This window comes from Zingiber officinale, chromosome 4B, assembly GCF_018446385.1.
Source record: "Zingiber officinale cultivar Zhangliang chromosome 4B, Zo_v1.1, whole genome shotgun sequence".
NCBI classification, from domain to species: Eukaryota; Viridiplantae; Streptophyta; class Magnoliopsida; order Zingiberales; family Zingiberaceae; genus Zingiber; species Zingiber officinale.
Window position 1 is genome coordinate 44,828,782 of NC_055993.1, and position 20,187 is coordinate 44,848,968.

At 38.9% G+C, this 20,187-nt stretch overlaps 1 long non-coding RNA gene across 1 annotated transcript; it reads right to left on the minus strand.

Annotated features, from left to right (window-relative positions):
* Positions 1-14,223: 14,223 nt before the first annotated feature.
* On the minus strand, positions 14,224-16,784 carry LOC121977520. Its single transcript, XR_006110892.1, has 3 exons — positions 16,686-16,784; positions 14,500-14,791; positions 14,224-14,416 (listed from the first exon to the last, which is right to left on the minus strand). It is a non-coding gene; the product is annotated as an uncharacterized LOC121977520 (long non-coding RNA).
* Between the last annotated feature and the right edge of the window lie 3,403 nt (positions 16,785-20,187).

A 20,187-nucleotide genomic window follows, 5' to 3' on the forward strand; every position in this document is an offset into this window, starting at 1 on the left:
AGATTGTTATGAGATGTGTTCTAATTCGTTGTGCTCATGGTTTGACATAGGTGTAAAATGTATAAGTTTAGAGATGTTCATTTGGACTAGCATTATGATGTTTGTTTAGGCTTAGATTAATTTGGTTCATGTATAAGAATATGGTCCAACTGTACAACAGATATGTATGGGTAACCACAGATAGGTTATTATGGTTAATTCATGTTTTAGTTTAAGTATTAATGCATGCAACCAAAAGAGCAAACTGCATAATGGATGGCAAATGCATTTGGAAGTGCCACGAGTGACATGGCAATGCTTTGGCAGCCCTGATATGCAACTTGTTAAACAAAAGAGTTCCAAATTAGTTTGTCTCGGCAATCTTATTCTCTAGCTCAGGACTCTTAATATCCGAATAACACTTAAATAAGCTTTGGTGGATCACCTTGGTGGTATACAAGCTAAGATAAAAGAATTAACGTAGGATTAAAATTCATAAACCGATCTTGCCGCACCATGTAATGTACCAAAGCGTGCTGAATGATCGTACTGTTATGTCCAGATGCTAAAACTCCATCATTGAATGATATATTAAACCTTGCAACTCCACATCGTCTTTCTCAATATACCCCTTGTCTTTCTTTGTCAATCAGCTTTGTTTCCTTCCTTTCTACCTTGGATTCACAGTTGGCTAGACAGCAAGGTGGAAGCAGCGGAAGCAAGGAGAGCTCATAACCCACAGATTTATCCCTTGCAGTTGGAGATTTTGATATAATATTAGGATGAATTAGTATATGAGTATGTTACTTGGTTGTTACCTTTAGATGAGGATCCTTAGGTTGAGCAGTAAATTTGGGGACCAAATTTTTATTAGTGGGGGAGAATGTAAAATACGGTGCCCAAATAATAATTAAATAATAAGATTAATGGGAGAATAATCTTATTGGAATTTTTAGTAATTTATAGAATTTTTTTGAGGATTTTTCGGAACTTGTATGACGTATTTTGAGGGGATAAAATTATAGGCTTTATAAAAGGTCTGTTTGGAATACCCAAAGGTAGGAGTTGATTAATTTAATTAACGTATAGTTGCATTATCCAAACCTAAGTTATAAATATTAAAGCCTAAACCCTCACCTCCTAATTCCCGATTCCTTCTCCCCGTTCCCTCTCGCGACACCGCCTCCTTCGCCGAATCCCTCTCCCTCCCGCGCTAACTCCTCTTTCTCCCTCTCTTCCGCACGATCGACGCCGACAACCCTCTCATCGCCGACGCCGATCCACCCTCTTCGGTCACGAGCGAGAAGTGGTCTCTCTCCGAGCTTCCTCGGGTCATCACAGACGCTGCGGGACCTGATTCTGGCCTTCCCTCTGCCCTAGCACCGGCCGGCCGATCCACTGCCACCACTGGCCACGACAAGAGCTAGCCAAGTAGTGCCGAGTGTTTCTCTCCCGTCTCTGCCCTAGATCGCCGATAGCTACGAGCCTTAATAGCCAACGCCGAGCTACCTTTGCCTCTGCCCTAGCTCTGCACCGCCATAGCATTGGGATTTCTGACATAGAGGAAGGCATCAGATCAAAGTATTGGTGGATATCCCTGTTGTCGATCACTGCCACTTTAATTCTTGAAGTTGTGGAGGTCATGGGTGAGGAGGTAAAGGGTTGATGATGTTAGTTTTGTACTGTGGATTAGGGTTTCAGCAAATCCTTTGCTGTATGATTGGATTGTGGATTTATTCTTGGAAGAAATTGGTTGTGATGTTTTTGTAGCTTTCGGACAATGGATTGTTGGGAGGTGAGCTGCTGAATTGCTGCCAAACTCAAGGTAAGTGATGTTCCAATGAGTTATTTCTGTTGGATTCATTAGTATGTTACGCAATTAGGTTCTATGGATTGTAGGGTTTTTATTCTTGTTTTGATATATTAGCATGTATTGTTGAATCCATGTTGATACTGATTAGGGATTTTGGATTGGAGATTATGGGTATGAGGATTTAAAGGTAAATCATGTTTGAACCTAATCTAATTGTTTATGGAATATTAGGGTTAAACCAATTTAATTATGATTTATGTGGTTAATCGAGGATCGTATTCGATTTATAGTTACCTATCAAATTAGGATTGAGTTTTGGGGTTTAGCTAGTTGTTGTATATGTAATTAGCTAAACCATATATCATATTATTTGCAGGACGTTGATTTGAGATGAGCGTATCGACGTGAGATTATTTATCACGATTGCCAGATAAAGGCGGATACTTCTTGCTTTGTTTCTTTTAATACTTTGACCTTGGTGCATGAACTATTTTGGATAAGGACTGTTTTACCTTGACTCCACTCTTATTTTTCTTACGCTTGATACTTCCACGTGATCTTTGAGATATTCATTTCCATATCTATACAGTCTCTTATTGTTGTCCATGATAAGTAGCAGATATTAGATACCATGTTTGTATGCTTTAACTGTTGTTTATTTATGTACTGTATTGAGCATGCTGGCTTCATGTAGTATACCTAATGTTCTGTTTATATTTGTATGATGACTGTTGCATTTGGCCCATCATATCATGACATGTATGTCAATGACCAATTTTCCCTTGCGGTCGAGAGAGTCGTTGACCAGGACCGCATCCTCGGCAACTCGTGAGAGTGGTAGCTAGAGTTGATGTCGCTTATCATGTCGTGCCACACTCGGCCACGCGTGGGTAGTGGTAGCTGGAGTTGTTAGCAGCAGGGGCCCCCTTCGCTGTGTAGCTAGTTAGCTACTCAGCACCTGTCCATCCGGTCACTCGAGAGTAGTGGCACCCTTTGGGTGGTATAGTTGTAATCGATCCTGCCTCTCGACCATACAAGGGTCATGGTGTGAGAGGTGGGCAGGGTGACCATCTGTGCATACGCTGTTATCATTATATCCGCTGATGCTATTGTTGCTTTGGCTGCTGCTGTTTATATATGCTGCTGTTGCTTGCTTCTGCTGCTGGTATGAGGTTATGTGGCTGTTGCTCACTTATGTTGCTATGCTTGCTTATGTAGAGATATGCCATCGTTGTAGATGTTTAGTCCTTGGTTTTCTTATTTGAAGTTTGTATATACCTTATATATTTCCTCTATAGTTATGAGCAGTACTGTAGCAGGTTAGTACTACTTATGACCTTCTATTACTGGTCTAGGATATGGTTTCATGTATGAGCATTTATTTTGATTTTGTTTTAGTATCTACTATTTCCTTTATGAGACTGTATACTCTTGGCTCACTTGCTAGTTGTATGTTATGTTCATGCATTATCTTTCTTTACTCGCTGAGTTCCAATACTCACCACCCCACAAATTGATTTTCTTTCGCCAGGTAGCAGTAGACGATTCATGGATGCTTGGAGAGATGTCGACTGCCAGTCTTGGGTCCTGCGTTATATTGGTTTTATTTCCGCTTTCCTTGTAATTTTAATATACAATGATTTTGGTATTGTATGAATTGGTCTGTGTTTGGAGTTTAATTCGTAGTGTTTTGCTTTCGTGCTCTTGTGGTTGTGTAAGCCTAATTGGCTAGTAAATTTTGGTTGCGGATTGTGGGTTTTCTCTTCGTTTTTCCGCTGCGTTTTTGATACAGCCGTGTGGGCTAAATATTAACTGTGTGGTTATGTTGTTTCTATTTTATGTATGTTCCAGCCATGTGGGCTGATGGTTATATAGATGTATATTTTGTATGTAGTAATGCTTCAGATTGTTACCCGTACAGGGGAGATGCTGTCGAATTTTTGTCTAGCGGGGACTCCTCTAGGGCGTGACATCTATAGCACCCAAAAAGAAAAAAAAAAGTGAAATAAGGGATAAAAAAATAGTTGTCATGAGTGGAAACTAACAATTCACCCCTTTGAGACCGAGTTAGGTTACTGGGGAAATGAATATTATGTTTCTCTTGACTACGAGAAGTACCCTTTGAGACCTTGTGTAAATTAAGGAAAACAAACTAAGTGTGTGGCAGGTAAGTGCCTATCACTGAGATCATTAGGAACTCAAATTGTATGACGACTTAACTAGGACAAAGAATTGAAACTTGAAGAGTTTGAGCTACTTACTACACCGAGCACAAAGGACTTATGCTTAGGGCATACTTAGGTTGCTCCACAGTCATGCTTATCAATGAAACTAGTTGATAGAGTTAGGCAAATGCACTAGGGATTATGAAACACTGCAGGAACTCAGGAAACATAGTTTGTAGCATTTTGCTTGAGGACAAGCAAAGGATCAAGTCTGGGGGTGTGATGTGCGTAAATATTATGATCATTTACGCATGCCTTAGCACACATTCACGTATTTATGCATATATATTCGTTGTATGATTGCCTCTTTCATCTTGTATTGAGTATATATACCCTTTTGTTCAGATATTTTCTCTTTGTTTGGTTTTGTGTTGACAGGGACAACCTTCGGAGCGAAAACGATGATTATCAACGCACCGAAACAAGACGAAGAACACAATCGTTCACCCTTGGCACGGCCGTGTGACCAAACAGAAAGGGAGCAGTGCACGACCGTGCAATACTTGCACGGTCGTGCGGCTGAGACCGAGGCAATTCAACACATGGCTGTGCAACCCTGCATGCTCGTGCCATCCCGAGACCGAGACCAGGAAGTGCCCGGCCGTGCATCCTTGCACGGCCGTGCGGCAGGTACCGAGATCAGACACCACACGACCATGCCAATTGGCTTGGCCGTGCAACACCATCAGAGGAGGAAATGAACACGGTAATGCCATCTGGGCACGGCCGTGTCGGCGCAGCCAAACCCTAGTCTATATAAGGGGTTTAACCCTTTTTCTTGAGGGGGGAGCGCTAGGAAGTGAGCTGTCAGTTGGAGAATCATCTTGGATCCATTCCACGCCATCTTGCACTTCCGTCCAGTGATCTTCCACCACCACATCGACTCTAGAGGCAGAGGATTTGACTCGAAGGCCACTCGTCGACATAGGATAAGCATATTCTTTCCTTCTTTCTCCGTGTCTGAAGATTGTATGTCTATCTACTTTATGTCTTTGGGTATCTATTCGACACTTAAAGAGTAGATCCTTTGTTCTAGGATTAGGGAGTAGTTGTGCTTCGGTTTGATGTAAAACTCGTATTATACTTACACACGTTGGATGATCTTTTATGTTTTGTCTCAATTGCATGTTGCTTGATTGTGTAGAGCTTGTTAACCTCGTAGAGGAATTATTCCTAGATCGTACACCCGAGGGGCCCTAGTGATAGGGGTAACCCGTTCACGGGCATCTAGGAAACTTCTTTGAAAGGAGAGGCAAATTATCCTCAAGGAAACGAGAGACCAAACCTAAGTCTTAACCACTATTCTTAACTTACTAGTTAGAGTCGTGTCCTCAAGATTTACCGAGGTGCCCTAGTGACAGGGGTAAACTGTGACAGGACTTCTTAGGGTCCTTCTTTACTCTAGTACTTAAGAATAGCCGCTTTAGCTTCCGGCAATTGCATGTTAAAGGACAACAAGTGTAGGATGAGGCGTGACACATCAATACCACCACAATGAAACCGACCTCCTAGAGCTCCTCATAACCAAGAGAACACCTCAACTCACCAGCTCTCGACTTTTCTCCCTGAACTTTCTTCCTTAGATTATTCACAACCATTGGTAGTCTAGCTAACCCTTAGTGAACAATTGTTAGTGCTTATAACCTGTCCCTGTGGGATCGATATTTTTTTTATTGAAGACGAATCCGTGCACTTGCGGAATCGTAACAACATCATCAACTTAGATTACTAGGACACAGTTTCATTCTATAATCAACAATACACTATATAAATAATATCATTTTCCAACTTATTGTGCCTATTGATTTAACGAGCTAAATCGCACCTTTTGATAAATCAAAGAATAAATACTAAGTATATGTGCTTGTTATTATATCATGATTAAGAGTACACGCTTCCATAATAACAGAGGTATTGTTCTTTTTTATAGTCAGTATAAAAACATACTACCTCAATTGTATTGGTTGGTCCTAGGAATATCGTACCAGTTCCCTTGTACAAAAATTTTGTATAAGTCCTGAACCTTTCCTAACAACCTACTGTGTTCTTTAGAAATTAAATTCGGAATCGCAAACGGAACTTAACATTATTGATTCCAAATTTAACTTATCTGTTCTTAGAGATTTAGACTTGGATCGCAAACGATACTTAACATTATAGATCCAAATCCACTTATGTTACAAATTCAATTAAATATTTATTTCAGAAATCAACTCCCAGGTCAAACATGGAGAGGCAGATGACATTCTTGGGTATGGGAACATCCACCACTACCTCGACAAAGCCTCTTAACGAAATTCAATATTTAATTTCCTTATATAACTTTAAGTTTAACTAAAAAGAACAATCGAATCACAAGATCAAAAAATAAAAGAAACACAAATTCGAAACAAATCTGAACATCTAGAATCTCTAGCCTCGTGTTTGGAATTCATACAAAGAAAAACTAGTATGATGCGGAAAATAATTACTAGTTATACCTTTCTTTGTATGCAACAACCTCTTGATCTTCTACCGTATTTCTCTTCTTATCTTGGACATCGTGTGGGCGACGATCTTCCAAGACGAGAACCACCCAAGCCCTTCTTCTTCCTTCTTCCAAGTTTCAGCCAAGCAAATTTCTCCAAGATATAGCAAGTCTCGGCCACCACCACCAAACTCCAAGGGATGCTAGAAACAAAACCTCCTTTTCCACCTTCTTCTCCTAGCAAGATCCAGCCACCTTCCAAGCTCCAAGAGATGATGAGGTTCGGCCAAGGAGAAGAAAGAGAAAAGAAATGGGAGAATAAGAGGGTCGGCCACACCAAGGAAGAAAGGAGAGGAATAGAAGAGAGTTCACTTTGTGAAGGCACCCCCTCCCTCTCTTTTATAATCATTGGTCTTGGCAAATAAGGAAAGTTTTAATAAAAACTTCCTTATTTTCTTTGCCATGAAAAAATTTTTTTAATTGATAAAAACAAATTTCCTTTTCTTTTGTTAAAGTGGTCGGCCACCTCTAATTCTCCATGTAAGGAAAGTTTTAATCACAAGAATTAAAACTTCCTAATTTATTTTCAGAATTTTTTAAAATAAAAATTTCTCTATTAATTTTTCCCTTCATGGTTGGTTATAAAAGGAAATTTTATAAATTAAAATCTCTCTATTAAAACATGTGGATGATTTCCAAAAAAGAAAGTTATCTTTAAAATTAAAATCGTCCTCTCAATCGACAAATAAGGAAAGATATCAAATCTTTTCTTAATCTTTTGTAGAAACTATAATAGGAAAAATTTAATTTTAAAACTCTCTTTGAAAATCATGAACATGGTTTCATAAAAGGAAAGTTTTATCAAAAATTAAAATCTTCCTTTCAATATACAAATAAGGAAAGATATTAAATCTTTTCTTAATCTTTTGTAGAACTATAAAAGGAAAGATTTAATTTTAAAACTCTCTTTTAAAATCATGAGGATAGTTTCAAAAAAGGAAAGTTTTATTAAAAAATTTAAATCTTCCTTTTAACTACAAATAAGGAAAGATATCAAACCATTCATTTAATCTTTTGTAGAAATCTATAAAAGAAAAGATTTAAATTTTAAACTCTATTTTAAAACCATGGTATCCACATAAGAAAGATTTAAAAAATAAATTACTTTTTAATTTAATGTGGCCGGCCACACCAAGCTTGGATTCAAGCTAGGGCCAGCCACACAACTTGGCTCATCCTATTTGCTTGGCCGACCCAAGCTTGGGTTCCAAGCTAGCTTGGCCGACCACCTTAGGATGGGTATAAAGGTGGATATAGGTGGATATAATACTTTATTAATAAGAGGCTACGATAGGGACCGAGAGGAGGAATTGGTTTTGGTCTCCCGATGAAATTAAGCTTCCCGTGTTCGCCCCGAACACCCAACTTAATTTCATTAATAATAATTCATTCCAACAAAGAATTATTATTGAACTACTGCACCAATCCCAAATTACATTTTGGGCTCCTTCTTATCATGAGTGTGTTAATCTCCCTGTGTTTAAGATGTCGGATATCCACTAATTAATTGCGTTACTGACAACTCACTTTAATTAATATCTTAGTTCAAGAGTAGTACCACTGAACCTTATTGTCGTGTCGGACAAAGTCCACCTGCAGGGTTTAACATGACAATCCTTATGAGCTCCTTTTGGGGACATTATCAACCTAGATTACAAGGACACAGTTTCCTTCTATAATCAACAACACACACTATAAGTAATATCACTACAACAAAAACCCTCATAGACATCGGTTTTCCACCGTTGTCTATCATATTTTTGACCGATGTCTATGAAGGCGATGTAAAAGGTCTGCCATTTTAGACATCGGGTTAAAACCGGTGTAGTATCACTTAACGACACCGATTTTCGAATCGGTTATTAACCGGTGTAGTATCACTTAACGACACTGTTTCATCAACGGTGTAAAACCGATGTAATATTATATGTTAATAACACCAGTTTTGGCAACGGTATACGACTGATGTAATATTAGTTAATGACACCGGTTTTACAGCGGTGGAAAACCGATGTAATATCAGTATTTTTTAACGACACAAATTTGATTTCCGAAACAGTGAAAAACAGATAGTATCCAAGAAAATACACAAATATTCATAAATTACACAAATATTCTTCATTCAACAGTATCCAGAAAATACACAAATATTCACAAATTACATAAATATTCTTCTTACAACAGTATCCATAAAATACACAAGCATTCTTTTTATATCAAAAGCTAATAGATATTGTACACATCAAGGTAGAACATCGTGAGTCAAAAATCAAGCTGAGGCAACATTAAATTATGAGAATCAGAATCTGTTCAACTTGTTATACTGCTCCATTCTTCTTGCGCCTTTCATTTCCCTAATCTTACCACTTTTCACCTTCAAATGCATAGTTTTCTGAGTTAAAACATTCACTGTTCTAATCTGTCAAACAAAAGTATCATTTGGTCTACCTAACTACAGCAAAGAACAAAAACAGAAGAATTATACATGCTGTAGAAGTCCTAGAATATCACCATCAGAAAGAAATTGACATAGGACAATATACGCAATTTACATTCCATGCAAATGCATGCATCATCCAAAGTTTTCAAAAATCAAATACCTTTCCTACTCAAATGTAATCTAGCATGCATTCAACCCACTTGAACCGCACTTCATCAATTTCAACTCTGAAGTACTTGAGATTTGTAAACTGTAAAAACACATAAATAATATATTAGTAAACCAAGACCAAAAATCATAGTTGAAAAAATAGTAAGAGCACCAGGTAACAAGATGACTAATTGGAATACTTAAAAAGAGAAACGTTCATCAATTTTCTCAACCACATCATATAGTGATAGATCTATCTATCATTCCTGGGAACTCAATATAATCCAAACCAGAAATTATTACAATGAAGTTTTCTCATAGTTGTAATTTAATTAATCAATACTTATCTATGACTTACAGTATGTAGAAGCAGAAAGATACAAACAAAAATAAATTTCACCGAGTCTGAATATCTAAAACACTATTAAAAAAGGTTATCTGTTGAAATATATGTAATTTATAACTTTACATGTGAAGGAATGTTGCAAAGTTATAGTATGGTGGCCTGCCTACACTGCACAAAATAATTAATACAATGATATATGTTACAAATTCAAGGTTTGTTATCGTCTAGAAGGAATAGAAGTATCTTCCATCCAAATATGGAATCCTAATGATTTTTAATCTCATAGAAGTTACTGCCTAACCATAAATAAAGAAAAAGGGCAACCAGCCGTCACTAATTTGGAAGTACATGTAAAGATTATTCTTCATCCTCAGGCCTCAGCCAAATAATTATACAATCAGAGAACTTAGATATGATAACTATTTTCCAGGTGCTCTGAACAGCAAACAACAATATTATAATTAATGAAAAGGAAGTAAACCATTGATAACACTAAAGCAACATTCATGACGCTATCTGGTCTAGAATTAGGTGGTGAAGACTAGAATGAATTGAAATAGAATATAGCACAAAACTACATATGCTAAAAGATTTACATACTGTTTGTAGGACCGTTGGGCCGGCTAGAAGGGGGGGGGTCGAATAGCCCTGAATAAAACACAACCCTTTCTCGGACAATTAAGCTAACACTTGAAAAATAGATTAAGCAGAAAATAAAGCATAAAAACGAGGCACCGGATTTGACTTGGTTACAACCGGGGAGGTTGTTAATCCAAGGAAGATGGTTGCACTAAGAACTCCTTCAGGCGGAGAAGCCTCGTTTACAGCAGTGTAGGCACAAAAAGAATGAAGCTAATCAAAGCAGTAGAAGCACACAAGTGTTGTTACAATTTCTGAACTAATGAAAAGCTTCAGGACCAAGGCTATATTTATAGCCTTGGTCGGGGCGCCTGGAAGGGTTCCGGGCGCCCTGGGGGGATAAAGTTTTATCCCCCAACGTTCAGATCGCGTAAATCGCGATCTTGGTCAAAATCAGGGTTCGGGCGCCCGGAGCAAAAAGTCAACTACAGTTGACTTTTTGTCCGGGACCACTTCTCCGTTAAGTCCCCGTCTCGGTCCGGGTCTTCTGCTCCGGATCCGCTTGATTGGGTGATCTCTGACATCCGGAATAGGGCTCACCCGAACCCATCTTCCGGTCTTCTCGAGCATGCTTCCCTCCGGCTTCTCGTCCCTCGGAATTGCCGCGTGTCCCTTCTCGTCCACCAGCGTACTCATCCGCAGACTTCGTCCCTTGATCGCACCCCGTGCCGACCTTCGCGCTAGCTGCGTCTCTTGCTCCCCGAGCAATCTTCCGCTTCGGCTTTCGTACCTTGGAACCATCGCGCGCACTTCCTTCTCGTCTGCCGGTGTACTCTTCCGCAGCGCCTCGTCCCTCGGACGCACCGCGTGCTGTCCTTCTCGCTAGCTGCGTCTTCCGCTCGAGTACCTGTGCTCCTAAGCTCCTGCACACTTAGACACAAGGTTAAATACAACGCAGGACCTAACTTAACTTGTTGATCACACCAAAACAACCTTGGGGTTCCAACAATCTCCCCCTTTTTGGTGTGATCAACCCAAGTTAAGCTAGGGTCAACAATAGATATGAAATTAATTGCAATAATATGCAACATGATAGAAAAAAATAAAATTTCAAATTTTAATTTACAATTTTTTCTACCTCCCCCTAGACTTATACTTTCCCTTCTCCCCCTTTGATCACAATAAAAATGGGGTTCCATAAAAAAACAATCTAAGGGTAAAAGACTTTAAAAAATATTTCAATAAATTTCTAAGTTTTTAAGAAATTAGAAAGTTTTTCTAAGTAATTTAAGCTGAGATTTCTTGTTTAAAAAGATTCTTAACAAAAAAAAATTGATTTTTGAGAATAAAGAGATTCTAAGCAAGTAAATTTCTAATTTGAAATAAAATGTTTTGAATAACCTTTTTCAAGCACTAATTAATTCTTGTATTAATGCTTCATTAGTAAGTTAATTAAACATTTATTTCAATATTTTGGCTTCCAGGTCGTGGTGAGGCACTAGGCCTTCTTGGTTATTGGAACAACAACCACTTCCTTAGACAAAGCCTCATAAAGAAATTATTTGTTTAATTTTCTCACTTAAAGTGCAAATTTTAATTTTAAAATTAATTTAAGCATGATTTAGGAACCCAATATAGGTTCCAACTTACTGGATTAACTAAAAAGTTTTTAGGAACATATTTTCTTGAAATGTTCCTAATTTATCCAGGGTGATATTTAAAGTACCAATTTAAATTATTAAATCTTCTAACATTGGTTTTAGATGAACATGCATGGTTTTTTAAGTTGTCTACTTGAATTTTCAAAACATCATTTTCAAGTTTCAATTTTTCATTTGCTAGTTTTAATTTATCTAATTCTTCTAAGAGACAAGACTTAGCTAGAATTACTTTTAAATTTTTATTTTCACTTTCTAATTTGCAGCAATCTTTTGTTAAAAGTTTAACAAACTTAAACATTTTATCGGGAAGAAGAGATCGTACCTGACTTACCTTGTCGATCTCGTTGTCTGTTTCTCCCCCTGAGCTGCTGCTCTCTTCCGACGTGTCTCCCCCTTCATCGATGCCCTCGATGCTCATTTCGGAAGAGCTTGAATCGTAGTCGTCGTCTTGATGACTCGCCATCAGTGCGAGTCCGGAGAATGCTTCGACTTCCGATTCGGACGACGTATCGTCCCACGTCGCCTTCAGGGCCTTTCATTTTTGGATAGGCTTCTTACCCTTTTCCTTGTCTTTGTTCTTCAGCTTGGGGCAGTTGTCCTTGACATGCCCTTCTTCGTCGCAATGGTAGCAGCGGATCGTTCTTTTCTTTCTACCCTGTGGATGGTTAGTTTTTCTAGAATTATATAACTTCTTAAATCGTCTTACCATCATTACCATTTCCTCATCGTCGAGAGAAGATTCCGATTCAGGTTCGTCTCTCGAAGCTTTGAGGGCGATGTTGTTCTTTGGCTCTCTCATTCCTACACATCTTGACTCATGCACTTCAAATGTTGAAAAAAATTCTTCTAATGAAATTTTTTCTAAGTCCTTCGAAATGTAAAAAGCATCTACTAATGATGCCCATTTTGAATTTCTAGGGAAGGAATTTAAAGCGTACCTGAGCGAATCTCGGTTACTTACCTCTTCTCCGAGATTCGAAAGTCCGGTGATGAGCTCCTGTATCCTCGAGTGTAGATGTGCAATTGTTTCACCTTCTTCAAGACGGAGGTTGGTGAGCTGGTTGCGAAGTAAGTCCCGTCTCGCAAGCTTGGCTTCGGATGTTCCTTCGTGTAATTCAAGGAACTTCTCCCAAAGCTCCTTTGCTGAATTGTAGGTGCCGACACGGTTGACTTCTTGTGGAGGAAGTACGGTTAGCAGATGGAATTCTGCTTTCTTGTTTGCCACGTACTCGGCCTGCTCTTTCTTTGTCCATTGACTTTTTGTTTTGCCCTCGGGAGCTTCAAAACCGAGTTCCATTATTAATAATAAATCAAAATCGGTACCGAAAAATACCTCCATGTGCTTCTTCCAGCTTGCAAAGTCCCTCTTGAATTTTGGCGGGTGGATGTTAGATCCGGCCATCTCGTTGCTTCGTTCGGCGATTAGTCCTCTTGAAGCGTCTCGGCTCTGATACCACTTGTAGGACCGTTGGGCCGGCTAGAAGGGGGGTTGAATAGCCCTGAATAAAACACAACCCTTTCTCGGACAATTAAGCTAACACTTGAAAAATAGATTAAGCAGAAAATAAAGCATAAAAACGAGGCACCGGATTTGACTTGGTTACAACCGGGGAGGTTGTTAATCCAAGGAAGATGGTTGCACTAAGAACTCCTTCAGGCGGAGAAGCCTCATTTACAGCAGTGTAGGCACAAAAAGAATGAAGCTAATCAAAGCAGTGGAAGCACACAAGTGTTGTTACAATTTCTGAACTAATGAAAAGCTTCTGGACCAAGGCTATATTTATAGCCTTGGTCGGGGCGCCTGGAAGGGTTCCGGGCGCCCTGGGGGGGATAAAGTTTTATCCCCCAACGTTCAGATCGCGTAAATCGCGATCTTGGTCAAAATCAGGGTCCGGGCGCCCGGAAGCATTCCGGGCGCCCCGGACAGCTCCGGGCGCCCGGATTGATTCCGGGCGCCCCGGAGCAAAAAGTCAACTACGATTGACTTTTTGTCCGGGACCACTTCTCCGTTAAGTCCCCGTCTCGGTTAGGGTCTTCTGCTCCGGATCCGCTTGATTGGGTGATCTCTGACATCCGGAATAGGGCTCACCCGAACCCATCTTCCGGTCTTCTCGAGCATGCTTCCCTCCGGCTTCTCGTCCCTCGGAATTGCCGCGTGTCCCTTCTCATCCACCAGCGTACTCATCCGCAGACTTCGTCCCTTGATCGCACCCCGTGCCGACCTTCGCGCTAGCTGCGTCTCTTGCTCCCCGAGCAATCTTCCGCTCCGGCTTTCGTACCTCGGAACCATCACGCGCACTTCCTTCTCGTCTGCCGGTGTACTCTTCCGCAGCGCCTCGTCCCTCGGACGCACCGCGTGCCGTCCTTCTCGCTAGCTGCGTCTTCCGCTCGAGTACCTGTGCTCCTAAGCTCCTGCACACTTAGACACAAGGTTAAATACAACGCAGGACCTAACTTAACTTATTAATCACACCAAAACAACCTTGGGGTTCCAACACTGTTGTCACAGAGGTTGTCAAAGATTTCAAACCAGCAGTGCATGCATGAGCCTCAGGCAATGTTGAAAAATCATTGGCTCGTAGTCTCTCTGTTACATCATTATATAGCCACTTCAACCATTGACCAACAAACCTAAAAGCATATGCTGAAGCCAGCAGTGGAAAGAGTCTGCTTTGCTGAGTTTTGTAATCAATGACCTGTGAGAGAAAGGTTAAATAAGAATTTATAACTGCACGAACACACCTTTTCAAGAGGATGAAAGACTAAATAGAATGTTTACTTTAGGTGGATAAACGAGAGGATGATATTGTGGTAAATTAATATATGTATGTCAGAATATTTTTCAATGTAGCACAGAGTACTGATATTGTACTTGAGTCTCAGAAGAACCATCTTGTGATCCAAATTGCCTACAAACACAACTATATCTTACAGCAATGCACACAGCTCGAGATAAAGCCTTAGAAGCATCAGAGACAATTGTTTGACGAACATAAACCATTGTCCCATATAAAAGCTACCTTGGGACATCAGATTGCACATACTTCCCTTCCCTTGTGACTTGTGAAACCCTGGACAATATTGAAAATAAAAAACAATCAATATCATTGATAAGCAATGCAGAGATCACATCTACAATACCTCAGTCAAAAACCACTACTCATACAATTGCTCTAGTAATGTTAAACTGTAAATAGAATAAGAGAGGTAAACTTCCCTCTGCAGGGTCAAAGTAAACATAATGAAGAATTAGGTATGATCATTTAAACTAATACACTAGTCCAATCTAGAGTCAATATGACTGCATGCAGAAAAAAAGATATTACATGTATTAGCCTTAAGAAACATCCACAATTGACCAAGTTTGCCAACTTTGTCAAGATCGATCCTATTCCGAATGAAAATAGGTCCATAGGTCCTGATCATAGGATCAGAACATAGGATCATAAGAGAATTAACTTATATATTTTATAATTATATTTAACATTTAACATTTATCATATATTTTTAGTTTTCAGTATATAGTATTACTATGAATATTTTATGACTATTGTTCTGAACCGTAAAAAAAATTATAAAAGAAAAATAAACTTAAAGTATTCCATCTTTATATAGCAAGTATGAACTTCTACCAGAAGAAATGATAATTATAAGATGGGTGATAATAATAATTATTAAAAATAATTCTTCTGATTAAGATTTAAAAGGAAACTATTCTCAAATGTGACACAGAAAAATTGCTATAGTAAATATCTAATTAAATTCAAATATATATTGGGACAAAAATCCTGCATAGGAATGTAGTCAAACATAGGATTAGATCATAGGTTCATAAGATCCTAGGCCACTTTAGATCCTAATTGGGATTTTGATTGTTTAGAACAGTTTGGATTATAAGATCATAAGGTTTGATCACAATCTTTAACTATATGGGCATGAAAATAAAAATATATCAAGCTTGAACAACTAAGGCTATGTTGTACATAATTAGATGCAAAAAAAGTATTAACTAACCGCACCAACATTTGATTTTGTGGTATGCGCACATGATCAAACTGCAAAACCCCATTGTCCATTGTATTGTAAGCGCCACTGCCAAATTTCATCCCAATATCACCAACAACGATTCCAGGAAGAGGCGAATGATCATCCAAACATCGTAACTGAACAAATGTGAAGACAACAAATGTGAAGACAACAAATGTGAATCATACATATGGTTTCATGAACTTTCCCTATTAGCCAAAATACTGTAAGTTAAATATGTGAAGAAAGCAAATAGCTACCTATAGAACAAAACTCAGAGACAAACAAATCATTATTTGGCTTAAGCTACAGAATGTGACATTCACATGCTAGAAAGCATGAAATATTAATTTCTAACGGTACATTGAGATCAATCTTTCTGTATATCAAGAGGAAACAACTAAACTCAATTTTTTTTCAATATTACAAACTTGAAGAAGGTTAATCTAGAAAACACTCAAGTATCATGATAAATGGCTCATGTTTCTATTTAATGCAACTAAATAATATGCAAGAAATTAACAATACGGATAGGAGAGAAATTACTGTTAGTAAGAAGATGATGCAAACAAACAACTAACTGGAAAGGTGAAAACTTACATTATAGGAAAGCTATGCAAATTGAACCATGAAACCATGGCAATGCTAACATATTATCAACAACCAACCAAGCCTTATCCCACTAGGTGGGGTCAGCTAAATGCTAACATATTAACATGTTATTCAAATGGTACTTAATGGAAAAGTGCTTGTTGTAGATTGAGTAACAAATAAAAGTGGGTAAATGGTAGATAGAATGATACACATCAAAGCATTTTAAGTGGGAAAACTGATATTAGCAAGAATATGAAACAATAAATGCCAAGTACATGCCTTCCAAATAATTCTAGCCAAATTCATACTATCTAACATATGAGAAATAGGAAAAAAGGTCCTCACCCAGTGGAGATCTCCATATCCAGGTTCATCTATGAAGATCCGGAACACAGAGGCTTCTTCTTCTGCAACATCAGAAAAGTGGATGATTATCAGCAAACTGAAAAGCAGGGAAAATAATGCAGGATCCTTTAAAGTGGTAAATTATTACATGCCAAAGGTTCTACTTCCTTGACAAATCCATGTTTTATTACTTAAACTTGTTGTTGTACTAGCTAGAAATGGTTTCTTCTATAGCTAGATATGCCTGGGATAGTAATACATTTAAGAGGCACGGATTCCAAAGGCATGCTGCCTAATTTTATCAGTGGGCATGTATCAATCTCATTGAGACAGTCCAGTCAAACCTAAGGATAGAATATTCAACCTGGTTTCAGCAGATTGACTATTGTTTTGGAGCACTCAGGAGGATAACAAAGCAGTTTCATATAAACATGTTCAGAAGATTAAAGTACGATGCTAATAACCTATTGACATGTGCACTAAACAACCTGTATATTGAAACTTTAGTATGAAGACCGATTGTCATAGCTTCTTGTCTGCTGTCATTTGAGAGTATGCATGCTGATTAAAATCTCACCGAGGTCACTTGTTTAGACTGAAAGCTTCAAGTAAAACCTTAATAAGAATTAAGTACCTCACAGCTCTTTTATGAAATTTTATAGCATAGTTACTCAAAATCTGAGGCATTACTTGACTTTTTTCTTTCACTTCCATAAGAAATTTCTAAACTTATCGAATATTCATTGAAAAAACAACAATTTGACCAGTTACAGTAGAAAAATATTTTAGTTTATAACATGTTTGGAAGTCCTCAACCAAATGAGTATTTCGTAGAGAGCAGACAAGGGATTCCATGATAGGATGATTTAATTCTTCGGAACAACTCAAAGGAAGCCTCCAAATGATCATAAGAACATACCCATCCCATTTCAACAGTGCAACCATTGGTTGTTCACGGACTAGCTGTACCATCTTTTTATTTTCTGGAGCTAATATCATGTATCAACAATGTAGTTCATCAAACTTCCAACAATAACACTAAAGGCCAATGATTGCTCGACGAACAAAAGTCAAGTAACACACTAATTGACTTTGGGAATAATAGGGTTTGATGACAAATACCAAATGACCAAGAATGCCATTACACTAAACATAGAAGCCTGGGAGTGAGATGAGAAATAGGGTGAGACCTGAGAAAACAAGCAACGAAGGCGGATCGCTAGGGTTAGATCCGGGCGAAGGGGAAAAGGAATGAGCGCGGGCGCTGCGATTAGCGGAGATGGCGGCCATGGAGATGGCTAAGGGGAAAGGACGAAGGAAGGAGGAGCGTGGGAAGGGCGGCAGTAGCAACAGCGGTGGAGCGGTGCCTCCCAAAACGCCACCCGAGAAGGGGGCTCCTCTTCTCACCAGTTAGAGGAGATGCGGTGTTGTTGACGGATGGTGTTGTTGATTCTGATCGGGAGAGGAAGGGGTGTCGATCTAGGAAGGGGAAGAGGGAGATGAGGATGAGAGAGATGGTCGGACGGCTAGCGGCAAGGAGGAAAGTGGTGGCGGCGTTGCGACGGTATATGGTGGACGGCGCGATATAGGTTTAGGTTTGGAGGGAAGAGTGAAGTGTTACAAAATTCGGCTAAGTATTGGTGAGAAAATTAAATTATTTTATTGTATCATAGACACCGGGTTTTAAAAACCGTTGTTAAAATCGGTGTCTATTAACGAAAAAAGGCGCTCATAGACATCGCCTAAAAAACCGATGTCTATGAGCGAAAATCTGCACTCATAGACACCGGTTTTTGGAAAAATCGGTGTAAAATACTCAAAGACATCGGTTTTTGCTTAAAACTGTTGTTGTTCCACCGATGTCTATGAGGGTTTTTCTTGTAGTGGATCATTTCCCAACTTATCGGACCTATTGATTTATCGAGCTAAATCTCACCCTTTGATAAAGAAATAAATACTATGATAAGTTAAAGAAATAAATACTAAATATATGTGCTTGTTATTATATTAGGATTAAGAGCACACACTTCCATAATAACTAAGGTCTTGTTCTTTTATTAAGTCAGTAAAAAAATAACTTACCTTAAATGGTCCTGCTCAATATACTCAAAGTGTACTAGTGTAATTTATCAGTCAAGATAAAATAATACCTAATTACATTATGACTATTCCAATGGTTTGTTCCTTTTCATCTCAGTCGTGAGCTACTATTTATAATTTATAAGGAATTGATAAAATGATCTTCTGTGTGTTGTCACACACCATGTTATCTACAATATAAATTAATCGAACAACTATACTTAACTTATAAATGTAGATATTCGACCAATATGATTCTTATTTCTAAGTAAATGTTTATACAAAAAGCTAGGCTTTTAGTATACGTTCCAACAATTGAATCACAAGATTGAAAAATAAAAAAAACACAAATTTGAAATAAATCTGAACATATAGAATCTCTAGCCTCTTGTGTTTGGAATTCATACAAAGAAAAACTAGTATGATGCGGAAAATAATTAATAGTTATACCTTTCTTTGTATGCAACAACGTCTCGATCTTCTACCGTATTCCTCTTCTTATCTCGGATGTCGTGTGGGCGACGATCTTCCAAGACGAGAACCACCCAAGCCCTTCTTCTTCCTTCTTCCAAGTTTCGGCCAAGCAAATTTCTCCAAGAGATAGCAATGTTGGGGTTGCAAGGTTGCAAACATAGTCCCATATTAGAAACACATGGGAAAGATCATGGGGTTATAAGAGAAAAGATATCTCCATTGGCATGAGGCCTTTTGGGAAGAGCCCAAGAGCAAAACCATGAGGGCTTAGGCCCAAAGTGGACAATATATTGTAATTGTGGAGATATCTAAATTCTTTTCGATCCAATAATCGATATCAGAGCCCGAACAGCCAGAAGGTTTAACCGCTGACTGTGCACAAGAGCTATGGTCTGATTGAGCCATGTGGGTACAATATTGACCTCGAATAAAGAAAGTGGGGGCTCCTATGTTCGGACCAAGACGACCAGACACCAGGCAGGAAGTCTTAGTAGGTCAGGTGGACCGAGGGGCAGGAAGACTTGGTGGGTCGAGGATAAGATGTTAGAAGCCTATGATCCTTTGTTTAAGGGGGGGGGGGGGATTGTTGGGGTTGCAAGGTTGCAAACATAGTCCCATATTAGAAACACATGGGAAAGATCATGAGTTTATAAGAGAAAAGATATCTCCATTGGCATGAGGCCTTTTGGGGAGAGCCCAAGAGCAAAACCATGAGGGCTTAGGCCCAAAGTGGACAATATCATGCAATTGTGGAGATATCTAAATTCTTTTTGATCCAACAAGCAAGTCTCGACCACCACCACCAAGCTCCAAGGGATGCTAGAAACAAAGCCTCCTTTTCCTCCTTCTTCTCCTAGCAAGATCCGACCACCTTCCAAGCTCCAAGACATGATGAGGTTCGGCCAAGGAGAAGAAAGAAAAAAGAAAAGGGAGAATAAGAGGGCCGGCC